The following is a 23969-nucleotide window of genomic DNA, read 5'->3' on the forward strand; positions in this document are numbered from 1 at the left end:
AAGCAATGGGAAAGAAATCATAATCAAACTACAACTCAAACTCCTAGAATCCGCGACTTACTATAAATAGTAAACTTACTATTTATAGACGGTCGTGATGTCTACTAGTGCGCAAGGTTTTCGGCCAAAAATAGTAAGTGTCCTATTTGGCTTCACCAAACCGTTCTCCTAATTATTCTAAGCTCTTTTCACGTTGGGCGCAACTCCTAAAGCCCGACGGATGAAGAGTTATAATCAAACTAAAACTTACTATTTATAGTAAAAACGAAATTAAAATAGGGAAACAACCATCGATCCAAGGGTATTTCATAAATCCGGGTTGCGCAACCCGGCATAGCCAGGTTGGCTGGCTAAAGTAGCTTGTTCTACCTCAAAATCATATATTTTACGACTAATAACTCATTCCGGCTTGTGAGATATGCTCGATGTATTTCATCTGGGGAAGAGTACAAGGCTGTACAAAAAAACTGTTCGGGCAGGGCCAACAACAAAAGGGCTCAGCCCCCTATCATGAGAGACGCTCGAGTGCTTAGTTCTCCTATTTGCATTGGGATACTTAAACACTCCAATTGATTGATATGGAATGTCCATTAGGTTCAAGAAAAATTTCATGAGTTATCATGCAAATATCACACCAATACAATACAACGATCATAACCCATGTGATCAATGACCTCTAATATGGACAGTCATGATCATTTGTGCAAAAATAGGTCTACCCAAAAATTCAATCCATCTATTTGATAACTCCCATCGTAGATTGCTTATGATTCCAAAGAATCACTTCTAATAAACATTCATAACAATCTTATCCAATCCATGAGATGGCTACAAAAGATGGCCCAATCAAGATGGATTTGACCATCCAAGAAGTCTTGCTTATGCATGGTAGTCCTTGAAACATGTTTTAGGCTTAATGAACAGTTTAGATGTAGCTTATTGGACTGTCAAAGTTATCCAAATACAAATGAGAGCAATGTAACTTATAGTGTTGTGAGGGTGCTAGAGTTTTATTTTTTTTTTTAAATAAATAGCATGTTGTAAAAAGATGTTTTAAATCTTGTATTCACTGCGCTGTTCGACCGGTCGAGGGGGTTGCTCGACCAGTCGAGGCTCGCTCGACTCGAAGTCCAGCGAGCATGTATTTTGGGTGTCCAGGACTCTCGACCGGTCGAGGGTGCCCTTCGACCATACACGAGTCAAGCTAGCTCGAAAAGCTCGCTCGACTCGGCTCGAGTCAACTCGGATTGACTCAGCTTGAAAGGCCAACTCGAGGCGCGCAAGCTTGTTTACTAAAGCTCGAGTTGAGTTCAAGCCAAGTTCGACCATGGTGTATTTCAACTCGACTCGACTCGAAGCTCGAGCTCGAGCTCGGCTCGAGTAATATATTTTAATAATATATATTATATTAATATTAAATATAATATATATATAATATATATTTAAGTTAAAAAAAGAAGAAGTTAAAACTTAAAAAGTTTTTACTAAAAAACCCTACCCGTCCTCATTCTCTCTTTTTCTTTCCCTTACCCTACCGAGGTAAACTCAACTCGACTTGACTCAAGGTAAACTCGACTCAACTCGAACCACTAGCTCGACTCGAACTCGACTCGAAAGTTTTGGCAAACAAGCCAAGCTTCAATGTTAAGCTCGAGGGCGAACTCGAGCTTGAGTATAGCATGGACAAGTCAAGCCGAGCTTGGCCCACCTCAACTCGACTCGGCTCGATGTACCGCCCTACCACTAAGTATCCATCAACCAACATGAGATTTTTGAATTTTCTCTATGGAATCGAATAGTTGTCGATGGAATCGAATGGTCTATCGATGGCATTGACAGACCCTTTTGCTGAAAGATTTGAGACATCATTATAGGGTATGCTAAGGTTTTCTAAAGGGGTTCCAAGGGTTCCTAAAAGGGTTTTAGGGTTTCTAAAGGGTGTAGCAAGGGTGAGATTCGAGGTTGTTCGAATCGGGTAAGTCCTCTCTCTTTGTAATTTCTACTTTCATAGTGGAATTCTGTCGCTTTGTGCCATAGTTTTTTTTCTCAAGGATTTTTCACATTAAATCTTTGTGTTCTTTTTGTGTTTGCTTGATGCCATTAGATTGCTATCCCAGATCTAGATTTGTGTGATTCCGTAGCACAAATCCCAAGAAGTGGTATCAAAGCAATCGTTGGGGCACAGATTTAAATCTGAGGGATTAGCATCAATGGGAAGCACTAGGTATGATGTTGAGAAGTACTCAGGAAAAAATAATTTTGAGTTATGGAAGATCAAGATGATCAATTTTTTAATCAAGCAAGGCAAAGATGGTGTTCTTGAGGAGCGAAAGTCTCCTATATATGACTGATGATGATTGAAATACTCTTGATAAGAAGGCTTTATCATCAATCCGTTTATGTCTCATGGATGAGGTTCTTTATAATGTCATGAGGGAGAAAACTGCGGATAATTTATGGGCAAAGTTAGAGGATGTCTATGCAAAAAAATTCTCTGAAAATCGCCTACACTTGAAGCGGCAGTGATATAACTTTAAGATGACAGATCGTGGAGATCTGGATGCTCACATCAGTAACTTTAATAAATTGGTTTGTAAATTATTGGATATGGAGGAAGTGATGAAAGATGAAGAACAAGCATGTATGTTGCTGAATTCTCTTCTGACATCATATGAGTCATTTAAGGACATAATGTGCACTACGAATAAAACCTTGAGTGTTGACACTATTATCTCAGCCCTTCAAGGGAAGGCTATGAGAAAGCGTCATAGCGATATGGTGACATCTTCCGATGCACTGATTACGAGAGATGAAAATTCTGAGCAAGGTACAGGATCTTTAAGGTTATGATCTAGGTCCATAGGCAAAGGCAAAGGTAAGTTAAAGTACTGTAATTGTGGGATGGGAGGACATGTGAAGAATGATTATACAAACCCTAAATCTAAGAGAGATGACTTTGAGGTTACATATAGGGATGTCAACGCTGCTACGTCGGATGGATCGAGTGGATGTGATGGTGATGTTTTGTCCGTGTCTACAATCAGACACTTTTACGATGATCGCAAGGACGAGTGAATTCTAAATACAGGGGCATCTTTTCACATGACTCCTCATCGGAGTTGGTTAACCAGTTACAGAGAGCGCGATGGTGGATAGGTATTTATGGGCAATGACAGTGTATATAATGTTGTGGCTGTTAGTACGGTGCGTATCAAGATGTTTAATGGGACAAAGCGTACCCTGACTGGGGTGAGGCACGTTCCTAACATGAAGAAGAGCTCAATTTTTCTTGGTGCACTATAAGCTATAAAGTGCAGGTTCATGGGTATTGATGGTGTCCTTAAGGTATCTAAGGGGGCACGGGTAATCATGAAAGCGTAACTACTCGGTAACATGTACAGGTTGATCGAGAGCACTTCAAAAGCTGGAACTATAATGGTTGTACCAGATTCCACCTCTGCACGTGTGTGGCATGTTAGGCATGGTCACAGGAGTGGGCAGGGCGGGAAGGTTGAGACGTGCGGACAGAGATACAAAGCAGATGGAGCAGCCACCTGTGAGAAGAATCACACCGCATAATCGCAGGCGATCGACGAGGTATATAGACGACTCCAATATCGCATATGCTTTGGTTACAGGCGAGGGGGATTCGTCTATTACTCAGATGGCTCTAGGTGAACCCAGTGTTGAGAAGTAGTAGGTGCCTATGGATGATGTGATAGACTCGTTGCACCAGACTGATACATGGGAGCTGATGGAGCTTCCAGTGAGCCGGAAAGTAGTTAGATGCAGGTGGATCTTCAAGGGGATACAACAGAGATACATATCGAGGTTGGTAGCGAATGATCATGATCAGAGAAAAGGGATCAGCTTCTCAGAGATATTCACATTGACGATATAGCAGGTGTCTATTAGATTCGTATTGGCATCGGTTGCCAAGGCAATCTTGAGCTGGAAAGGATGGATGTGGAGTCTGAACTTCTGCAAGGAAAATTAGAAGAGCAGATCTACATGAAGCAACCAGAGGGCTTCGAAGTTTAAAGGGGTTGATTAAAAAGTTTGCAGGAGGTCGTTGCACGACCTGTCGCCTAGGCGGTGGTATAAAATTTGATTCCTTCATGGTGAGTCAGGAATTGTATATTGATGACATGTAAATCACCAATCATGTCTTGTTTGAAATCAATGTACTAAAGACTCGGTTAAGTGAGACATTCAGGATGAAGGATCGGGGACCTGTAAAGAAGGTTATCGGCGGTGATATTCATAGAGACTGGAAGAGGAGCAGGTTTTGGTAATCACAGATAGAATACCTTGTGTAGGTATTGATCAAGGATGTGATGAAGTAGTCAAAGCCGGAGAGCGTTCCCTACACGTCTCTCCTCAAGTTTTCCTAAGGACATGTCCCAAAACAGATGAGGAGAAGCAGGATATCTCATGAGCCTTATTCGAATGCGGTTGGTAGTACATACCATGGTATGGATTATACTGGTTATTTCACAGGCTATCAGTGTTGTGAGAAAATACCCCAGTAAGCAATATTGGATAGTGATGAGATGGTAAGAAGACTATGTCTTTACTTTTAGGAAGACTTGAGTAAAGGTGGTTAGGCATGTGGATTTAGATCCGACAGACATGCTCACCAAGGTCATTCCTGTAGAGAAGTTTAAGTTCTGGGCAACTTCTTTTGGCTTGGCAATGGTGGAAAAGAAAGATGAAGTGTGCATAAGAAGCTATGATGAGATGCAGAGATAAGAGAAGAGGTCAAAGAGCTAAACAGTTGAAGATTGAAGACATGGTGGAGATTATTGTAAAAAAATGTCTTAAATCTTGTATTCACTGCACTGCTCAACCGGTTGAGGGGTTTGCTCGACCAGTCAAGGGAGCTGCTCTACCAATCGAGGCTCGCTCGACTCGAAGTCCAGCGAGCATGTATTATGAGTGGCCGGGACGCTCGACCAGTGTCAAGGTTCAAGCTCGACCGGTCGAGGGTGCCCTCTGACTAGTCGAGGCCCTGGCTCGACTAGTCGAGGGTTACGCAGATCCTGTAAGGACTGCGTAAATTTGAGGCGGTTTCTGAAATTTTAAAGGAAGTGCGTAAGTAGAGTTTCCTAAACTATAAATATGAGTCCCTAGGGCTATTCTAGAGTATGCTAAGGTTTTCTAAAGGGGTCCCAAGGGTTCCTAAAAGAGTTTTTGGGCTTCTAAAAGGTGTAACAAGGGTGAGATTCGAGATTGTTCAAATTAGGTAAGTCCTCTCTCTTTGTAATTTATGCTTTCATAGTGGAATTTTGTCGCTTTGTGTCGTGGTTTTTTCCCGTAAGGGTTTTCCATGTTAAATCTTTGTGTTCTCTTGTGTTTGCTTGGTGCCATTGGATTGTTATCCTAGATCTAGATCTTTGTGATTCCGCGGCACAAATCCCAACATAGCATAGGTCGAGTTCCCTACTGTGCACCAAGTTTGTATATGTGGGGTACATGGTTTACCAAAACCGTTGATCTGATGGCCCCATTAGGATGCAACGATGCCAAATGTGTCGTCAGTGAGTCAAGTATCTAACTTTTCTATTGTTGGCATGCAAATGAATGGCAAGAAAGATATGCACAAGTAAGGCACCTTAATTGTAGGATTGACAAGGATATTATGATGTAGAGCGGGTTGCAGACACTTTCATGGCCAAGATAGACTAGAGAAGACTTGTTGAGAGGCGAAAGTGCCTAAAGTAGGTGTATCTTGCAAACTGGAATGAGTTATTTGATGTCTCATATATGATTTTGGGGTAGGAGAAGCTACATTAGATTAGGCCTTCTCTGGTCCATCTTAACCATGAAAGTGTTTGTGACCCGCTTTACATTAGGTTTCTTCTCTGTTAAGAGAGGCGTGGAAGTTATTGGAGTTGCAAACCAAAACCATCTCTAGCAACTGCTTGTTTGTTGAACTTCCAATGCTTAAAAGCAGTTCTTATGGAGGTGTTTTGGAAGATTCAATGGTTGTGTAGTTTCTAGAAATATTTAATGTTTGAAGCTCCTATTAAAGGTATTATTGTCTTTTCACCTTTCATTTAAAAGCCTATAAAAAGGCACCTTATGTATTCGGCTGAAGCAAGAAGTAAAGCAGCAGTAAAAACAGTGAGACAGTTTTATTTTTTTGGTTTCTTTTATTTCTTCCTTTCTTCTACATAATCATTTTTTTTTTAGTTTTGTTAAGGCTTTGTAAAGCCAATAATTTTGTCTTCTTTAAACACTTATAAAATCTGGTTTGTACAGCCAACAAACTGGTATCAAAGCCAGGTTTTTGGTTGAAGTCACAGTAGTTTTCAGCCAAGAACAGAAAGTTTTTTCCAGAAAAATCTGTTTAAAAATCAGATTTCTATTCCATCCCCCCTCTCCATTCCTTCTCAAAAAAAATCAGCCATTCCTTCTTTAAAAAAATCAAATTGCCTAGGTCGTCTTGAGGCTTAGTAAAGCCAATTCGTCTAACTCATAAAACTTGTTCGTGTAAAGATGACCAACACAATCCAGTCGCAGGTTCCTAAGTTGTCAAATGACAACTATGAAAATTGGTGCATCCAAATGAAGGCGATGTTTGGGTCGTAAGATCTATGGGAGATCGTCACCGATGGGTATGTAGAACCCACTATGGAGGAGGAAGCCACCTTCACCAATGAGGAAAAGCTCGCCCTAAAAAATCGAAGGAAGATAAACCAAAAGTCTTTGTTCCTCTTTTATCAAGGGTTGGATGAATCAACCTTTGAAAAGATTGACAAAGCGACATCAATTAAGCAAATAAGCTTGGGATACCCTTAGCACCATCTTCAAAGGTGTTGATTGAGTGAAGCGGGTTCACCTTCAAACACTATGAGCCAAGTTCAAGGCGGCGCACATGAAGGAAGGTGAGAGTATCTCTGATTACTTCTCACGTCTACTTGTTATTGTTAACAATTTAAAAAGAAATCACATGAAGGAAGGTGAGAGTATCTTAGATTATTTTTCACAACTACTCATTATTGTTAATAAGTTGAAAAGAAATTGTGAAAATATCGAAGACATCGTGTGGTTGAAAAGGTGCTTCGATCACTCACAACCAAGTTTGAACATATGGTTGTGGCCACTGAAGAATCAAAAGATTTGGAAAATCTTTTCATTGAAGAGTTAATGGGATCGTTGCAAGTTTATGAGCAATGAATGCAAAAGAATGCCGAATCTATGATGCTAGAACAAGCATTGGAATCAAGATTGACTCTAAATGAATAAAAGACCAGTCATGGTCATGGAAGCTCCCATTTTCGAGGTGGCTACACCAATAACGATCGTGCAAGAGGAAGAGGGTATGGATATAACCCAAGCAATCCACAAAATCAACAAAATTTTACGAATTTCCGTAGTAGAGGAAATGGAAGAGGTTGATCCACACGAGGTCGTGGAAATATGAAAAATATTTAGTGCCGAAATTGCAACAAGTTCAGCTATTATGCATTAGATTGTTACAGCAAGCCAGTGAATTAAGATGAACGATCCAACTATGCCAAATCATTAAATCATGAAGAGGAAAAAACCACACTATTCCTTGCACAAGAGAAAGGTCATGATTAGTCGGATGTGTGGTATCTTGACACGGGTGCAAGCAATCACATGTGCAGCGACAAAATGCTATTTATGGAACTCACAGAAGGAGTTCATGACGATGTGACGTTCGAAGACTCATCTAAAACTACGGTGAAAGATAAAGGTAAAATCAAAATTTACCAGAAAAATGGTGAGCCATAATTGATATTTAATGTATATTACGTATCCAACATGAAAAGTAACATCCTCGGTATCGGCCAACTACTTGAAAAGGGATATGTGATACACATGGAGAACTCAGTTATGTCATTAAAAGATGCATGCGGTATACATGTGGCACAGGTCCAAATGGAAAAAAATTGAATGTTCCCACTCCATATAAATACAAGGATCGAAAAGTGTCTTTATGGACATGACAATAATGAATCATGGAAGTTGCATCTTCGCTTTGGCCATTTGAACTTCAATGGCCTTAAGCTCTTGTCATCATCATGGTGCATGGCTTACCTACTATTAAAGATTCAGAACATGTGTGTGAGGCATGCATACTTGACAAGTAGCAAAGGAACTCCTTCCCAATTGGAGTATCCCAAAGAGCAAAGGAGCCATTGCAATTAGTTCACACTAATATATTTGGACCCATGGAGGCACCATCTCTTAGAGGTAACATATATCTCATTACCTTCATTGATGATTATAGTAGAAAACTTTGGTTATTATATATTAAAGAAAAGTTTGCAGCCTTTTTTGTCTTTAAAATTTTCAAAGCCCGAGTTGAAAATGAAAGTGTCTACAACAAAACCAAGGTCCTTAGATCTGACAAAGGTGGGGAGTAGACCTCAAATATTTTTTGAGAATATTGCAAGGAGCAAGGCATTAAGTAAAAACACACTGCAGCTTACATGCCACAACTGAATGGAATTACAGAACGAAAGAACCGCACCATGCTCAACATGACGAGGACCACGTTGAAGGAAAAGGGCTTACCGAAGAGTTTTTGGAGAGAGGTAGTTGTATGTACTGCATATCTACTCAATCGGTTTCTCACTAAGAGCATTAGGTTCAAGACACTATAGGAAGCATGGAGTGGATACAAGCCGAGCGTGGCGCACATTAAAATCTTTGGGTGTGTTTCCTACGCTTAAGTTCCAGAAGCAAGAAGGAAAAACTTGATGATCATGGCGAGAAGTATATCTTCATCGACTACAACGAAAAGTCAAAAGCGTACAAGCTCTACAACCCACTAACTAATAAGGTGGTGGTAAGTAGAGATGTGGTGTTTTGCGAAGAAGAAGCCTGGAAGTGGAACTAGGAAGATTCAGCCAAAGAAAATCAGGTCGAGGTCGAAGAATATGAAGAAGAGAGGCATGTAAACAATGAATAGATACCGCATCACCTCCTTCAGATCGCAGCAGTCCAGGAGTATATTACATCCCCCCTGAAAGTACTTCATCAAATTAGAATTCAGCAAGCACATCTTCTTCCAATTCTCCTTCACCCTTGGCTCCTATCAAAATGAGAAGCCTCAACGAGATTTAAGCGAAAACTAAGGAAGTGAATTTGCTTTGCTTATATGCAGATCATGAGCCTCTCATATTCGTGGAGGCCGTGAATGAAGAATGTTGGAGAAAGGTTATGGAAGAAGAGATCCATGCTATCGAGAAGAATCACACATAGGGGCTAATCTCACTCCCTAAAGGCCAGAGGACCATTAGTCTCAAATGGGTGTATAAAATCAAGCGGAATGACGATGGTAAGATCGAACGATATAAGGCAAGGCTCGTAACAAAGGGCTACAAATAAAAATATGGGGTAGACTATAAAGAAGTTTTCGCCCTACTTGCTCAACTTGACACCATAAGAATAATAATCTCTCTTATTGCACATCGCAGTTGAAAAATTTACCAACTAGATGTGAAGTCTGCATTCCTGAATGAAATACTTGAAGAAGAGGTCTATGTTGACCAACCTGATGGCTTCTTTGTAAAAGGAGAGGAGCATAATGTATATCATTTGAAGAAAGCCTTGTATGGGTTAAAGCAGGCCCCACATGCTTGTAATGCACGTATTGACAGATATCTTCAAAAAAAAGGCTTTAAAAAATGTCCGTATGAGCATGCCGTGTATATCAAAAAGAATGTTCATGAAAATATGCTCATAGCCTGCCTATATGTTGATGATTTATTATTCACAGGGAATGATCAGGAGATGTTCCATGAATTCAAGGAGGCTATGTTCAATCCATGTTGTCCACTATTTTTCTCGGTAAAAACATTATTCCCGACGGTTTCAGTTTGTCGGTAAAACTCAACGCGAAAATTTTCTAAGTTAAAAATATAACAGTCGTGAATACACCTGTAGCAATGGGCTTGAAATTGGTAAGAGAAGGTGAAGGAAGAAATGTTGACTTGACTCTGTTCAAGAGTCTAATTGGAAGCCTCAGGTACCTCACAATCATAAGGCTAGATATTGTATATAGTGTTGGGCTTCTAAGCAGGTACATAGAAGCACCAAAAGAATCTCATTGGCTCGCTGTTAAAAGAATCCTCAAGTACGTGAAAGGAACTATAGAATTCAGCCTATTCTATCCATATAATGAAGAAACAAAATTGTATGGATACTCAGACAGCGATTAGGGAGGTGAACAAGATGAAAGGAAAAGCACCACGGGCTATATATTTTATCTCGGGTCGACGGCTTTCACATAGAATTCAAAAAAGCAAAGCGTGGTCGCTTTATCCACATATGAAGCTGAATACATGGCAGCATCATTCACCGTTTGCGAAGTAATCTGGTTGAAAAACTTGTTAAAAGAGCTAAAGAATCCTCAAGAAGAATCCACAGTCATATACGTGGATAACAAGTCTACAATCAAGCTAGCTACAAATCTAGTGCAACAAGGAAGGAGCAAACACATCGATACCAGATATCATTTTCTAAGAGATCATGTAAAGAAGAAAATAGTAAAGCTAGAGTATTGTCATACTATTGAACAAGTGGCAAATATTTTCACGAAGGCATTGTCAACAGAAGCATTTTAACGACTAAGGGAGAAACTCGAAATGAAACCACTTTTGGATTGAAGGGGAGTATTGGAGTTACAAACCAAAACTATCTCCAGCAACTTCCTGTTTGTTGAATTTCCAATGCTCAGCAGCAGTTCCCATGGAGGTGTTTTGGAAGATGCAATGGGTATATAGTTTCTAAAAATATTTAATGTTGGAAGCTCCTAGTAGGGGTATTGTTGTCTTTTCACCTTTCATTCAAAAGCCTATAAAAAGGAACCTTGTGTATCCAGTTGAAGAAAGAAGTGAAGCAGCAGTAAAAAAAAAATAATTTGAAAGTTTTATTTTTTTGGTTTCTTTTCTCTCTTCCTTCCTTCTACATAATCAATTTTTCTGAGTTATGTTAAGGCTTTATAAAGCTAATAATTTTATCTTCTTAAAACACTTATAAAATCTGATTTGTACCGCCAACAGAACTTGTACCCTAGCGACTGCACCATCGCCGCGATTCCGATGCCACGTCTGGCGCGCCGAGGCGATACTCTGGCCAGGAGATGTGGGCCAGCGTTCGGTGCAAGGAAAACGCCGCGCATGCGAATTCCGAGAGAATCTCTACGAGATGTCACTTCAATCAATCAATCAATCAATCCCATCATGTCAAGTACATGTCAAGTACACATCACCTCTCACTCATCCCCAAGCAATCCTCAAAGTCAAAAAGTTTCTTACAAACCTATGCTTTTCTTACAACATTTACCCCTAAAGTCAAAAAGCTCTTACACACCCATCACCACCACATCCATCACCCATCCCTCTCTCTTTACAACCCTCTCTCCTTTTTTTATTCTTCAAACTCATTCCAAGCAACCAAGCATCATACGTCCAAGCCTATCCAAGCTCTCCCAAGCAACAAATGTGGCCCACCTTTTCTACTCTTTCATCTCCCATCTCAACCATCTAAACCTCATCTCCTCCGTTGGAACCAAAGCTAAGGAGCAAAGGAGGCTTAAGGTGCAAGAAGAAGCCGGTGGGTGATCTTGGATGTTTGTCTTTTATCCTTTTTTTATTTAATGGTCCACATATGTGGGACCCATCTTCATGTAGCCTTTGTATCAAAGAGGGGCCCATAGTGGCGGGGCCCCTCCATCCTCACTGATGTCTCTCTCTCTCTCTCTTGTGTATGATGGCTTTTGGCCCACCTTGATGTATGATATCATCCACCTGGTCCGCCCATCCAAAATGGTGTGGCCCGCCTTGATCTTACCCTTTTAGCCCACGCCGTCCATCTGTTTTATCCAGGCCATCCAGTGGGCCTGGATGATGAGCAAACACAAATATCAGGCTGATTCAAAGTAGGTGGGCCATGTGGGACCCACCTTGATGAGGTGTACATCCACACCGTCCGTCCAGAGACGCTGGACGTATCTGACAGTGGGGTGGCTAATGGTGAAATGTAAACTGACAATGAGGTGTGTATTGGCAATAGGTGTGGCCAGCAGTGAAGTGTGGGCTGACGTGGGGAGGTGGCTAGCATGTGTGTGTGTACTGACATGGGTGTGACCTGACGGTGGGGTCCATGGGACCCACCCACGTCATCCATCCATTTTGGTGGGCCCCCTTAGTGCATGTATTATATCTTAACCGTCTGACTGTGGGACCCACGTCCCTGTGGGGCCCTCCTTGGTGCATGTACACACCCACATCCATAGCTCACTGGCAAACCGAGTGAAAGATACCTCATTTCACACTAAGGTCTTGGCATCCATCCTTGTGGCGGTGGCAACAGTGAAGTGCCAGCTGGCATGGGGTCCATGGGACCCACCTACGCCGTCCATCCATTGGGGTGGGCCACGCCTCACGCATGTGTTATGCCACGTGTTGGTAGCACCCTGATGTACATGCATGTCCAGGCCATGGACGGCCTTGACGTTAGGTGTGTTATATATATATATTAATATATTATATTATATTATATTTAATATATAATATTATATATTATATATTAGATATTATAATACAATTATATATATATATATATATTACTAATATATGAGGGTGGGCCCTACGTGGGACCCACCTCTGTCTTTAAATGCTTAAAGCTGCTCAGCAGCAGCAACTTTTTATGAATAAATAAATATATATTATATATAATATATTATATACTTTATATGTATAGGACGGTGGGCCCTACATGGACCCACCTCTGCCTCTTTCAGCCAGCACAACTGGCCTATTTCTGTTGTACACAGCAGCAGGTGGACCCCACCGCCAGCGGCTGTACATAGCATCGAGTTTTGTAGGTCCCACTTGTTCTATTCATGCGTCTATGGGACCCACCATGATGCATGTGTTGTATACAAACCATCCAACCATTTGAGATATCATTTTATGGCGTGGGCAAAAGAAAGAGTGAGATCTAAAGTTCAAGTGGACCCCACCATTTAAATAGTGGATAGCGGCATCCACTGTTCAAACTTTTAAGGACCATGGTAGGTTCCAAATAAGTTGATAATGTTTTCACTTCATTTACCTCTATGCTAACTTATGAATATGTCGGATCTTAAATATACATAAGGTTGGGCCCAACTTGAATTAAATGAGGCCCATCGGTGCGGCCTATTTGATACACATGAAGCCCGTCAGTGCGGCCCATATAATGCGGCCTGGCCCGCTTGACATAAGAGGCCCATTGTGATATGTTTGAGGCCCAGGTGCGAGGCCCACTTGTTGTGTATTCGAGGCTTGATGAGATGTATGTTGGCCCATATGAAGAGGCTTATGTGTCGTAAATGAGGCTATCGTAATTATACATAAGGCCATGGGCCCACTATATGTTTGGCCCTATGCAGGCCACTCCTTGGGAGTAATGTTGGTTCGATGTCCACATTGATAGGCAATGATGCTTGGATGTCCACATTATGACCTTTCCTTAGGCCTGGTTAGGCCCATTGTCTTGTGGGTTAACCCAAATAAGTGGGCCCCATTCACCATAGATGGATGACTCCGTGTTATCGGATTTGATATAACCACAGTTGAGTGTCGATCTTTATCGAGGCCGATTATCGATGTTGATTATTGGTGCCGATTATCGATGTTGATTACCGATTCGGATTGACTTGACCGATTGCCGATTAGCGATCGAGGCCGTTTATCATGACTGATTGCCGATTTCGATTATCGTGATCGACTGTCGATTCCGAATGACGTAGCCGATTTGTCGATTTTGATTATTGATTGATTTCGATTGTCATAACCGATTGCCGATTCCGATCAACGTGACCGATTTACCGATTCTGATTATTGATTGATTTCGATTGTCATAACCGATTGCCGATTCCGATCAACGTGACCGATTTACCGATTCTGATTATTAATTGATTCCGATTGTCGTAATCGATTGTCGAATCTGATTGACATGACCGATTTGCCGATTCTGATTATCGATCGATTTCGATTGCTGTGACCAATTGCCGATTGACGTGACTGATTTACCGATTCTGATTATCGATCAATCCCGATTGTCGTGACCGATTGCTGACTCTGATTGACATGACCAATCTGCCGATTCTAATTATCGATTGATTTTAATTGCTGTGACTGATTACCGATTGATGTGACCGATTTGTCGATTCTGATTATCGATCGATTCCAATTGTCGAGGCCAAGTATCAAGGCCGATTCTGATTTGTCGAGGCCGATTATATAGGCCGATTGACCGATTATCGATCGAGGCTGATTACCGATTAAGATTGTCATGGCCGATTGACCGATTATCGATCAAGGCCGATCATCATGGCCGATTATCGATTATGACCGTTATGGTCGATTGACCGATTATCGATCAAGGTCGATTATCGTGGTCGATTAACGATCATGATTGTCATGGCCGATTGACCGGTTATCAATCGAGGCCGATTATCGTGATTGATTGTCGTGGCCGATTGGCCGATTATCGATCGAGGCCAATCATTGTGACCGATTGTGGATTCCGATTGTGATGTATATTCTGGCCATGTTTGAGGCCCAATGTGATGTATATGCGGCTTATATTTGAGGCTCGTTATGATGTGTATTCTGCCCGTGTTTAAGGCCCAATGTGATGTATATGAGGCCCATTGTGACGCATTTGAGGGCTAGGCGATGGAGCCCATTGTGATGTATGTTAGGCCTGTGTGAGAGGCCCATCGTGATGTATATTAAACTCTTGAGTGAGGCCCATGGTGTTGTATATTTGGCCCTTATGTGAGGTCATGGGTCCACTATATGTTAGGATCTATAAGGGTCATTCCTTGGGGGCAATGTTGGTTAGATGTCCACATTGTCGAGGTCGATTGTCGATGCCGGTTGCTGATACCGATTATGAGTATGTGACAGCATAGCATTATAATACATGCCCATACGCATCGTCTGCATGGTTGTTATGAGATGTGATTGACCATTGCATATGCCATAGGGCAGGTTGTTCATAGGGCTCCCTGATAGGCGGAGTTGCCCCACATGAGAGCATGACATGCACAGGATTGATGCATGATTGGACTATGTGACTCATGCATCTCACATTTATCTGACATGACCACCATACGCCCTAGTGACATCAGGGTCGTAGCCTCCACAGGCATATCGTGGATAGCCAGATGAGATACTGAAAATCTATTCTACACGGAGTGCTATAGATATCCTTGGGTGAAAGTCCTAGAACCCTCTTAGTTCCAGAGGTTGCTCCAACGTTTAGACCAAGTGGATGCATGAGCACATGAGAGCCGTATACCGTTAAGCCACGTCTCTCACTGTGTCGTGGTCGGTTGAAAGGGGGTGCGGCCTTACGTGCCTAAGAGAAGGGGGCAAAGCTAGGCTGAGTTTGACCAACTCGAGCAATGGATCTGCTATCGACGAGCCGGGCCCGATATTGGCAGGCGGATAGTGAGGTCTCTTCCACTCACCTTGTTGTGTGCGATGGGGCGGCAATCTGGTTTGGAGTGTAATAGACCCCGGTGATTTCCCAGAGAGGAACCGTACTGATATGTGGACTTATTGAGCAGGAATTGCATACTCATTCATTCATTCATTCACTATCCACTCGGGCTGGTGGTGCGCAACTATTTATTACGTGTACCTTCGCATGGCTAGGATTTCGGTTGGGCACACGAATAACCTGAGATCAGGAGTTTACCACATTAGGTCTGACTATCCAAATTTAGGTATGGGACTGGTTTGGATAGAAGTCCCTTGTGATGGACCCCATAGCTTGCGATACTACGTACTATCATCCCGGCTTCACACTCTAGCATGGTCATTCCATTCTCATCACATATTGCATTACATTCGCGGCATATGGCATTTTGGGTTACTGTGTTTTTGGCATTTATATGGTCTAGATTCGGCTGATGCTATTCGTGAACTCATTAGGAATTGCATATTGCATCGCATCCTCGGCATCTAATATTTAGCTCTTTGACTCCTCATTTGCATAGTTGTTTTATATTACGTATTTTGATATTGATTGACTCATGGACTTGTCTGTATTTTCGTTTACTCTATTATCATATGATTTATGATCTTGTCAGTATTTCTGCTTACTCTGATAATTAATGATCTTGTCAGTATTTCTGCTTATTTCGATTATGTACGATTTATGGATTACCAGTATTTCTGGTATTGTCTGATGATGGCATTGTATTGAATACTTGGCACTTACCTTGTGCACACACTTACACCACCCTCTAAGCTTTCTATAAGCTTATGCACGATATATGCGTGCAGGTGATGTTAGGTTGTAGCGGTGTTGAGCTTGGAGCGTGCAGCGATCTTCTGGAGGTTGACTTTCGATTTATGTATTTCTTTTCAACATTGTACTCAATGATTATATTAGTGGATATGTGATGATGATATTGCCTTTGTGAATTTGGTAATCTTGTGGTTATGCTTATTACGAGTTAAATGTACACTGAAAAAAAAAATTCTCCTTGTAGGATCCCAGGATCGAAATCTGCCGTATGGACGCTAGGAGCCGAGAATGGGGTACTACGGACACTGTCGGCACCGCAGTAAAAAACAATTTGAAAGTTTTATTTTTTTGGTTTCTTTTCTCTCTTCCTTCCTTCTACATAATCAATTTTTCTGAGTTATGTTAAGGCTTTATAAAGCTAATAATTTTATCTTCTTAAAACACTTATAAAATCTGATTTGTACCGCCAACAGAAGTGAGGGTTTTGGTGGTGGATTCCGACTATGGATAAGAATCTCCACCACCAATCCAAAGTATAAGAGAGTAGCTTCAGTCCACTCTTCCCTCTTCCCTCACTGCATTGTTGTGTCGATAGTCCCATCGTACTAGCATGTATAATCTTCTCCGGCAACACACGCCAAACCGAATCCATGGCTAATGTAGGTAAGCTCCTCCCATATTGCAATATTCATGATTAGGATACATGTATCCGAATCCAATAAAGGCTAACTGAAGTAATGAAAGCCCTTCGTTTGCCTGGTATGTTAGATATGGAGAGGAGAAGAGTATATGGACCTCATTCTGTCGGGCCAAATACAAAGTTAATTGCATCGCAGGTGAACCTGGGAAGATAAGATGCCCGCCATTGAAATTATTCTAGCTCCCGATGTTTATCTGAGTATAGCCCAACCTGTGTATTGTCATGAGTTAGGTTGGTGTTGATAGGTTAGTCTCAGGAAGTGAAGAACCGCAAAGTCTCGTTCAAAGATTTCTTACCCAATTTTTGCCCTCTATATGATGATTAAGAGGTGACAAGGCTGTGGTATCCAGGTGGTTCAATAGTAGGAAGACAGAGGAAGACAATCGTAGGAAGATGGCATCGATTAGCTACATCATCCGATTGGAAGGTAGTTCGATTAAAGACAACCCCAAAAAAATCTTTTTCCCTCCTCGCTGGAAATATCTCCTTTGATACGTCGATTGAAGATCTCACTCGAATTTTTGAGCGGTACGATAAGATCACTGATGTATATATTCTGTGGAACTACAATCTTCGAAGGCCCCGAGGATATGCTTTCATCAAATTCCTATTACAAGACACTGAGTGATGGAAAATTCATCATCTTAGTATTGTATGTTGATGATATATTAATCGCCTGTCATGATATATTTGAAATTAACGTACTAAAGACTCAGTTATCAGAGACATTCTAGATGAAAGATCTTAGGGCTACAAAGAGGGTTCTTAGCATAGATATTCATAGAGACGGGAAGAGGAGAAGGCTTTGGTTATCACAGGTAGAATACCTTGAAAAGGTGATGATCAAGTATGGGATGGACTAGGCAAAATCAGTAAGCGTTCCCCACACGGCTCACTTTAAGCTTTCCTCAGAACAATGTCCTAAATCAAATGAGGAAAAGAAGACTATGTCTCATGTGCCTTATTCAAATGCGGTTGGCAGTTTAATGTATGTCATATTTTGTGCGAGACCATATATTTCATCAGCAGTCCGTGTTATGAGCAAATACATGTCAAACTCTTACAACCAACATTGGGAAGCGATGAAATGACTACTTCGATACATTCGAGGTATAAAAGACTACGCCTTAACTTTTGAAAAGACGGGAGCAATGTTGGTAGGGTATATGGATTCAGACTACACAAGCAGTGCAGATTCCAGAAAGTCGACTTTAAGTTACTTGTTTGTACTAGCGGGTAGAGCAATTAGTTGGATGTTAAAGCTTCAATCCATTGTGGCTCTTTCCACGACTGAAGCAGAATATATGTCAGTGACAGAAGCGTTTAAGGAATATGTTTGGTTAAGAGGTATGATAAATCAATTGGGGCTTTAGCAGGAGACTATGTCCGTTAATTGTGATAGCGAGAACACTATTAATTTGACTAAAAATTATGTTTATCCTCACGTACTAAACACATTAATGTTCGTTACCATTTTATCCAACAAGTGTTTGAGGAAAGAGGTGTAATAGTGGAGAAGATTCACACCAGCGTGAATCCGGCAGACATGTTCACCAAGGTCATTTCTACAAAGAAGTTCAAGTTCTGTGCGACTTCTCTGAGCTTAGTGATGGTATAAAAGAAGGATGAAGTGTGCACGAGAAGTATTGACAAAGCTATGATGTGAGGCAGAGATAAGAGAAGAGGTCAAGAAGCTACACTTTTGAAGATTAAAGATATGGTGGAGATTGTTGTTGATAGATGTCTTAAATCTGACGAAATTCGACCAGCATGAGAATGTTCGGATAAAAATTCAGTAATAATTTATTTTAGAACTTCTGAGAAATTCGACCAGTTGAAGGACAAGTTTTACTAGTCGAAGTGTCCTTTGACTAGTCCGAGCTTTGGTTCGACTGGTTGTACGTAGATTGTGCGCAGACTGCATAAATTTGATGTGATTTTCGGATTATTCCAAGTCAGTGCAAAAGTTGGAGTTCCTATGATGCTCCAAAGGGATTCAAGAGATGCTAAGACTTCTTAAATTATTATAAAGGGTTTCTAAATAGTTCTCGGGCTTCAAAGGGTGTAGCAAGGGTGAGATTTGATTATTGTTCAAATCAGATAACTTTTTTCTCTTTGTAATTTTTGCTTTCATGGTAGATTTCTGTTACTTTGTGCCAAGATTTTTTTTAAAAGGGTTTTCACGTTAAATTATTGCGTTCTCTTTGTGTTTGCTTCGTGCTTTTGGATTACAATCCTAGATTCATATCTGGGAATGGAGCCCTCGGGAGGGAAGCTGAGGTCTCCATTCCCAGGAAGCTAATGGGACAGAGGATGGGTTACCTTGCTTGGGAAGTGATGTGCAATGTAACAGGTTCGAGTCGAGGTGGGCCAAGCTTGGCTTGGCTTGTCCATGCTCTTCTCGAGTTCGAGCTCGGCCTCAAGCTTACTATTAAATCTTGGCTTGTTTGCCAAAACTTTCGAGTCAAGCTCGAGGCGAGCTAATGGATCAAGTCAAGGCGAGCTTACCTCGAGTCGAGTCGAGCTTGCTCCCAACCTGACCCAACTCGCAACCCGCACTTGACTTAACCCAGCAACCCGACCCAGCCCCCAAATCAAATATTTAATTAATAATATACACACACATATATAATATTAGATAAAACCATAGATCGTACTTTGTTGTTAATACTGAGAGAGAGAGAGAGAGGAGAGCTCAAGTGAGTGTAGGCCGTACGGCTAAAACAAGCCGGGTAGACGTTGAGTCAAGCTCAGGCGAGTGATCGAGTGGAGAGAGAGAGAGAGAGAGAGGAGCTCGGGCATGGCGAGTTAGGTAAGAAAAGGAAATAGTATAAGAGAAACGGACAGGTACGATAGGATTTATATTTTATTTTTTTTAATTTTTAAATATAATAATAATAATAATAATATATTCGAGTTGAGCTGAGCTTGAGCTCGAGCTTCGAGCCAAGTTAAGTCGAGTCGAGCCGAGTCAGTGTTCTTTGTGTTTGCTTGGTGCTTTTGGATTGCAATCCTAGATTCATATCTGGGAATGGAGCCCTCGGGAGGGAAGCTGAGGTCTCCATTCCCAGGAAGCTAATGGGACAGAGGATGGGTTAGCTTGCTTGGGAAGTGATGCGCAATGTAACAGGTTCTTTCATTTACTATCAGATCTTTACTAAAGGCAAGTTATTTCCTGACCGGGTGGGGCTGGGTTACATCAGGGAGGCTAGAGGCCTAGCTTGGTGCCATGAGGTATTTTTTTAGGATATGATAGGCTAGCCGTGGCCCTTGGCTCGAATGTTTATGCTAGCTGCTTAGGCCTGTTTATATGAAGATGGAGACAACGATTTCTAAAAATAAACAAATAAAAAGCTACCGTATAACGAGACTGACTAACTTAAATGTGCGCATTTATACAGTATGTGTTTAATCCGGTGAGGTCGTGTTGAAGAAGGTGCACCATAAACAAACCTTTTTTTTTCTCTTAAAATTATTTTTATCTCCATTTCTACTATACACAAGGGTGTCAACAGCTGGGTTAGGGCTGGGCCAAGCACTGTCTAAGCCTGGCCCTTATCTTTTAATCTAAGCTCAACACTAGCTCAGCCCATGATTAGCCAAAACTCCAGCCCAACCCCATCTCGGAATTTTTATATGGGGCCAAGCCCAGCAGAATACCAATGAAATTTGAAAAAATTAAAGGGATGCACGCCCTTAATTTTTCAAGGGCCCACCTTGATGTGTAATGTAAGATCTACTGCCACCATTAGATGCAAAGTAATCAGGTTTAGCAATGATTCAGGTTAGTTGCAAGAGAGACATCCACACCCATCATGATGATTATATAAAATTCACTTCAACTATTAGATGCCACACTAATATCTAGACACTAGGCCTAAAAATCAGGCCCATCCTTGATTCGTGCGGGCCACACCAAGGGAAATTGTTCGGAGGTGAAACTTGCCATGTGTAACTTTTCTAATTGTGTGGCCCATTTGAATTATAAGTCGAGCTCATTTTTGGGCCATGGATGTAACATGGTGTGAAACACTTAATTGGCACGATCCCCTTTTCCAAAAAGACCTATGAATCACCCCTCTCATTGCGTGAAATGTGCAAGTAAAATATCTTTCATAGCATGCCCAACCTTTATTTTCTAGGAGACCCACCTTAATATGTACGTGAGATTCACTCCAACCATTAGATGTGTGATCCTACGTTAGGTCCATGGACAAAAACCAAACTGACTTATGATTCAGGTGGGCCATACCAAGGGAAACAACTGGGAGAGATAAGTACACCCTTATACTTATGGGAGCCACTGTGATGATAATATAAAATTCACTCCAACTGTTAGATACCACACAAAAGCTTGAGCCTGGCCCAAACATCAGCCCCATCCATTATTTAGGTGAGCCAAGTGAAGGGAAATTGTCCTGTACATGGGAATGAATGGGACATAGATTAAGTGATGGTTAGGCCCTGACCATGGGGCCCACCTCAATGTATATGTTGTATATATCTATGTTGTCCATTTGATGCAAGGAAGGACAAGAAAATATAAATAAATTCTAGAAAATTCATAATTAGATTGATTATTCCAATAAACGAATTTACAACCCTTTAAATAGGGAATACTAACTCATGCAAGAAGTTTCAAAATCAAACTACAACTACAACTCCTAGAATTAGCAACTTACTATAAATAGTAAACTAACTATTTATAGAGGGTCGTGATATCTACTAGTGCACATGGTTTTCGGCTAAAAATAGTAAGTGTCCTATTTGGTCGAATCATGACGCTCTCCTAATTATTCTAAGCACTTTTCATATTGGGCACAACTCCTAAAGCCCAACGGATAAAGAGTTATACTCAAACTAAAACTTACTATAAATAGTAAAAACAAAAATAAAACGGGAATTCGACTGTCGATCTCATGGTATTTGGGTGGCTAAAGTAGCTCGTCCTACCTCAAAATCATATGTGATACGTTGAATAACTCATTCTGAATTGTGAGATACACCCGATTTAAGGTCCTAACGATTCAGATCACTTTCGCTTGCGATCGGGCCTTTTCTAGTCCATCTTGGCCATGAAATTATCCACGACCCGCTCTACAGACATGAAATTATCCACAGCCCAGTCTACATCACCATTCTTTTTCCAGCTCATTTTAAGGCATGGTCTCAAAAATGATGTAAATCCAAATCTAAGTAAACCATAGAGCAAGGATTAAACTCCCATGGTTGAGGCACATAGGTTTGGATCTTGTGTTTTCCTTTTTGACATAGGGAAAGATGTGAGGTCGAGCACCATCTTCCTCAAGAGGATAAGTATTCCGAATCAACAGAAATTCTAGACTTCTCACCGAGACTTCTTGAATCCACGAGAAAAAGAACAATAAAATAGAAAATAAAATCTATAAAATTTGAAATTGATTGATGAATCAAATAAACGAGTTCACAACCTTTTAAATAAGGATACTAAGTAATGGAAGAAATTTCGGAATTAAACTATGGCTAAAACTTCTAGAATTTGCAACTTACTATTTATAGATGGTCGTATGTCTACTAGTGTGCAAGGTTTTCGGCCAAAAATAGTAAATGTCCTATTTGGTTGAACCACATAGTTCTCCTAATTATTCTAAGTATTTTTAACTCCTAAAGCTCAATAGATGAAGAGTTATACTGAAACTAAAACTTACTATAAATAGTAAAAATGAAAATAAAATCAAAATTCAACCGTTGATCCAGTAGTATTTCACAAATTCGGCATGCGCAACCCAACATACCAGGGTTGGGTGGCTAAAGTAGCTCATCCTACCCCAAAATCATATATGGTACGTCGAATAACTCATTCCGGTTTATGAGATACGTTCAATTTAAGGTCGGACAATCCGGATCACTTCTATCGTCGACCGGGCCCTTTCTCATCTAAGCCATGAAACTGTCCACAACCCACTCCACATCACTTTTATCCATGTCTATGTGACCTTATCAATGGGTTATATAGCAAATAAATGACCTGACGGAGTTTTTAATGGTAGGTGTTTAATCACCACTAATTTCCACGAGTGTGGTAACCTTAGATTTTGGTTTATCTCATTTTTTTTTACCATGCCCTAAAATCAACTACTGAAACAAGTGGACGTCGTCAATGTACAACTCAACATCAAGGTGGACCCCACGATCAGGGCCTCACCCACTCTGCTGTTATATTGCCTCACTTAATCTACGCTGGAAGTTTACAAAGGGGCTTAAAATTCAAAGCCGAGACTGGCCCAGGCCTCATCCTCTCGCCCTAGCCCAGCCCGTGCGGGACAGGCCAAGAAACCTCGCGGGCCGCTCATTTACACCCCAGTTAGCGTATTTTTGACCTTACGGTTAGAATTCAGTGGGGGTAAAATCGTCATAAAAATATAAGAGCCTTTACAGTTAGGATTCGGAGGGGATAAATCTGTCATAAAAATATAGATGGTTGGGAGGGAACAGTTGAGATTTTACCGCACAATGGATGGCTTGGATTCAACAAGAATACCTCCCTTAACCCGCACGAAGAGGAAACGGAGTTTGATGACGTATCGTATGCTTTGACCAGATGTAACTCCACAAGCGAGCAATGACTGAGTTAATGAAATCAATGGCTATGGAGAAGGAAAAGAAATGCTATTTGAGTGAGGAATTCAATATCGATTCATTTGGAAGAACCCCTAATATTAGCTGTGCTTCTCACCCTCTACAATGATTCCATCTTCGTTGACCCTAATTTTAGCCCGTAATGATGGGTTTATTCATTTAAAATTTGACCCTAAATTTGGCCCGTAATGAATAATGATGGGCTTATTCATTTAAAATTTGGAAGTAGTTCTACCTAATCCTACACTAATTTGATTTATACTTAATCCTACACTAATTTGATAAAGACATATTCTCAAGTGCTCTTCGAGAGCTGTAAACTTAAGTTCTCCTATTTGCATTGGGCTACTTTAACACT

At 41.0% G+C, this 23969-nt stretch overlaps 1 protein-coding gene across 1 annotated transcript in view; it reads right to left on the reverse strand.

Moving 5' to 3' along the window:
- Positions 1–23634, reverse strand: part of LOC131223362 (probable disease resistance protein At5g63020) — a 37499-nt gene extending 13865 nt beyond the window's left edge. The window contains exon 1 of the mRNA XM_058218757.1: positions 23480–23634. The gene's annotated coding sequence lies outside the window, so the exon portion shown is untranslated. The remainder of the gene's footprint in view (positions 1–23479) is intronic.
- Between the last annotated feature and the right edge of the window lie 335 nt (positions 23635–23969).

Source organism: Magnolia sinica, chromosome 13 (genome assembly GCF_029962835.1).
Source record: "Magnolia sinica isolate HGM2019 chromosome 13, MsV1, whole genome shotgun sequence".
Lineage (NCBI taxonomy): Eukaryota > Viridiplantae > Streptophyta > Magnoliopsida > Magnoliales > Magnoliaceae > Magnolia > Magnolia sinica.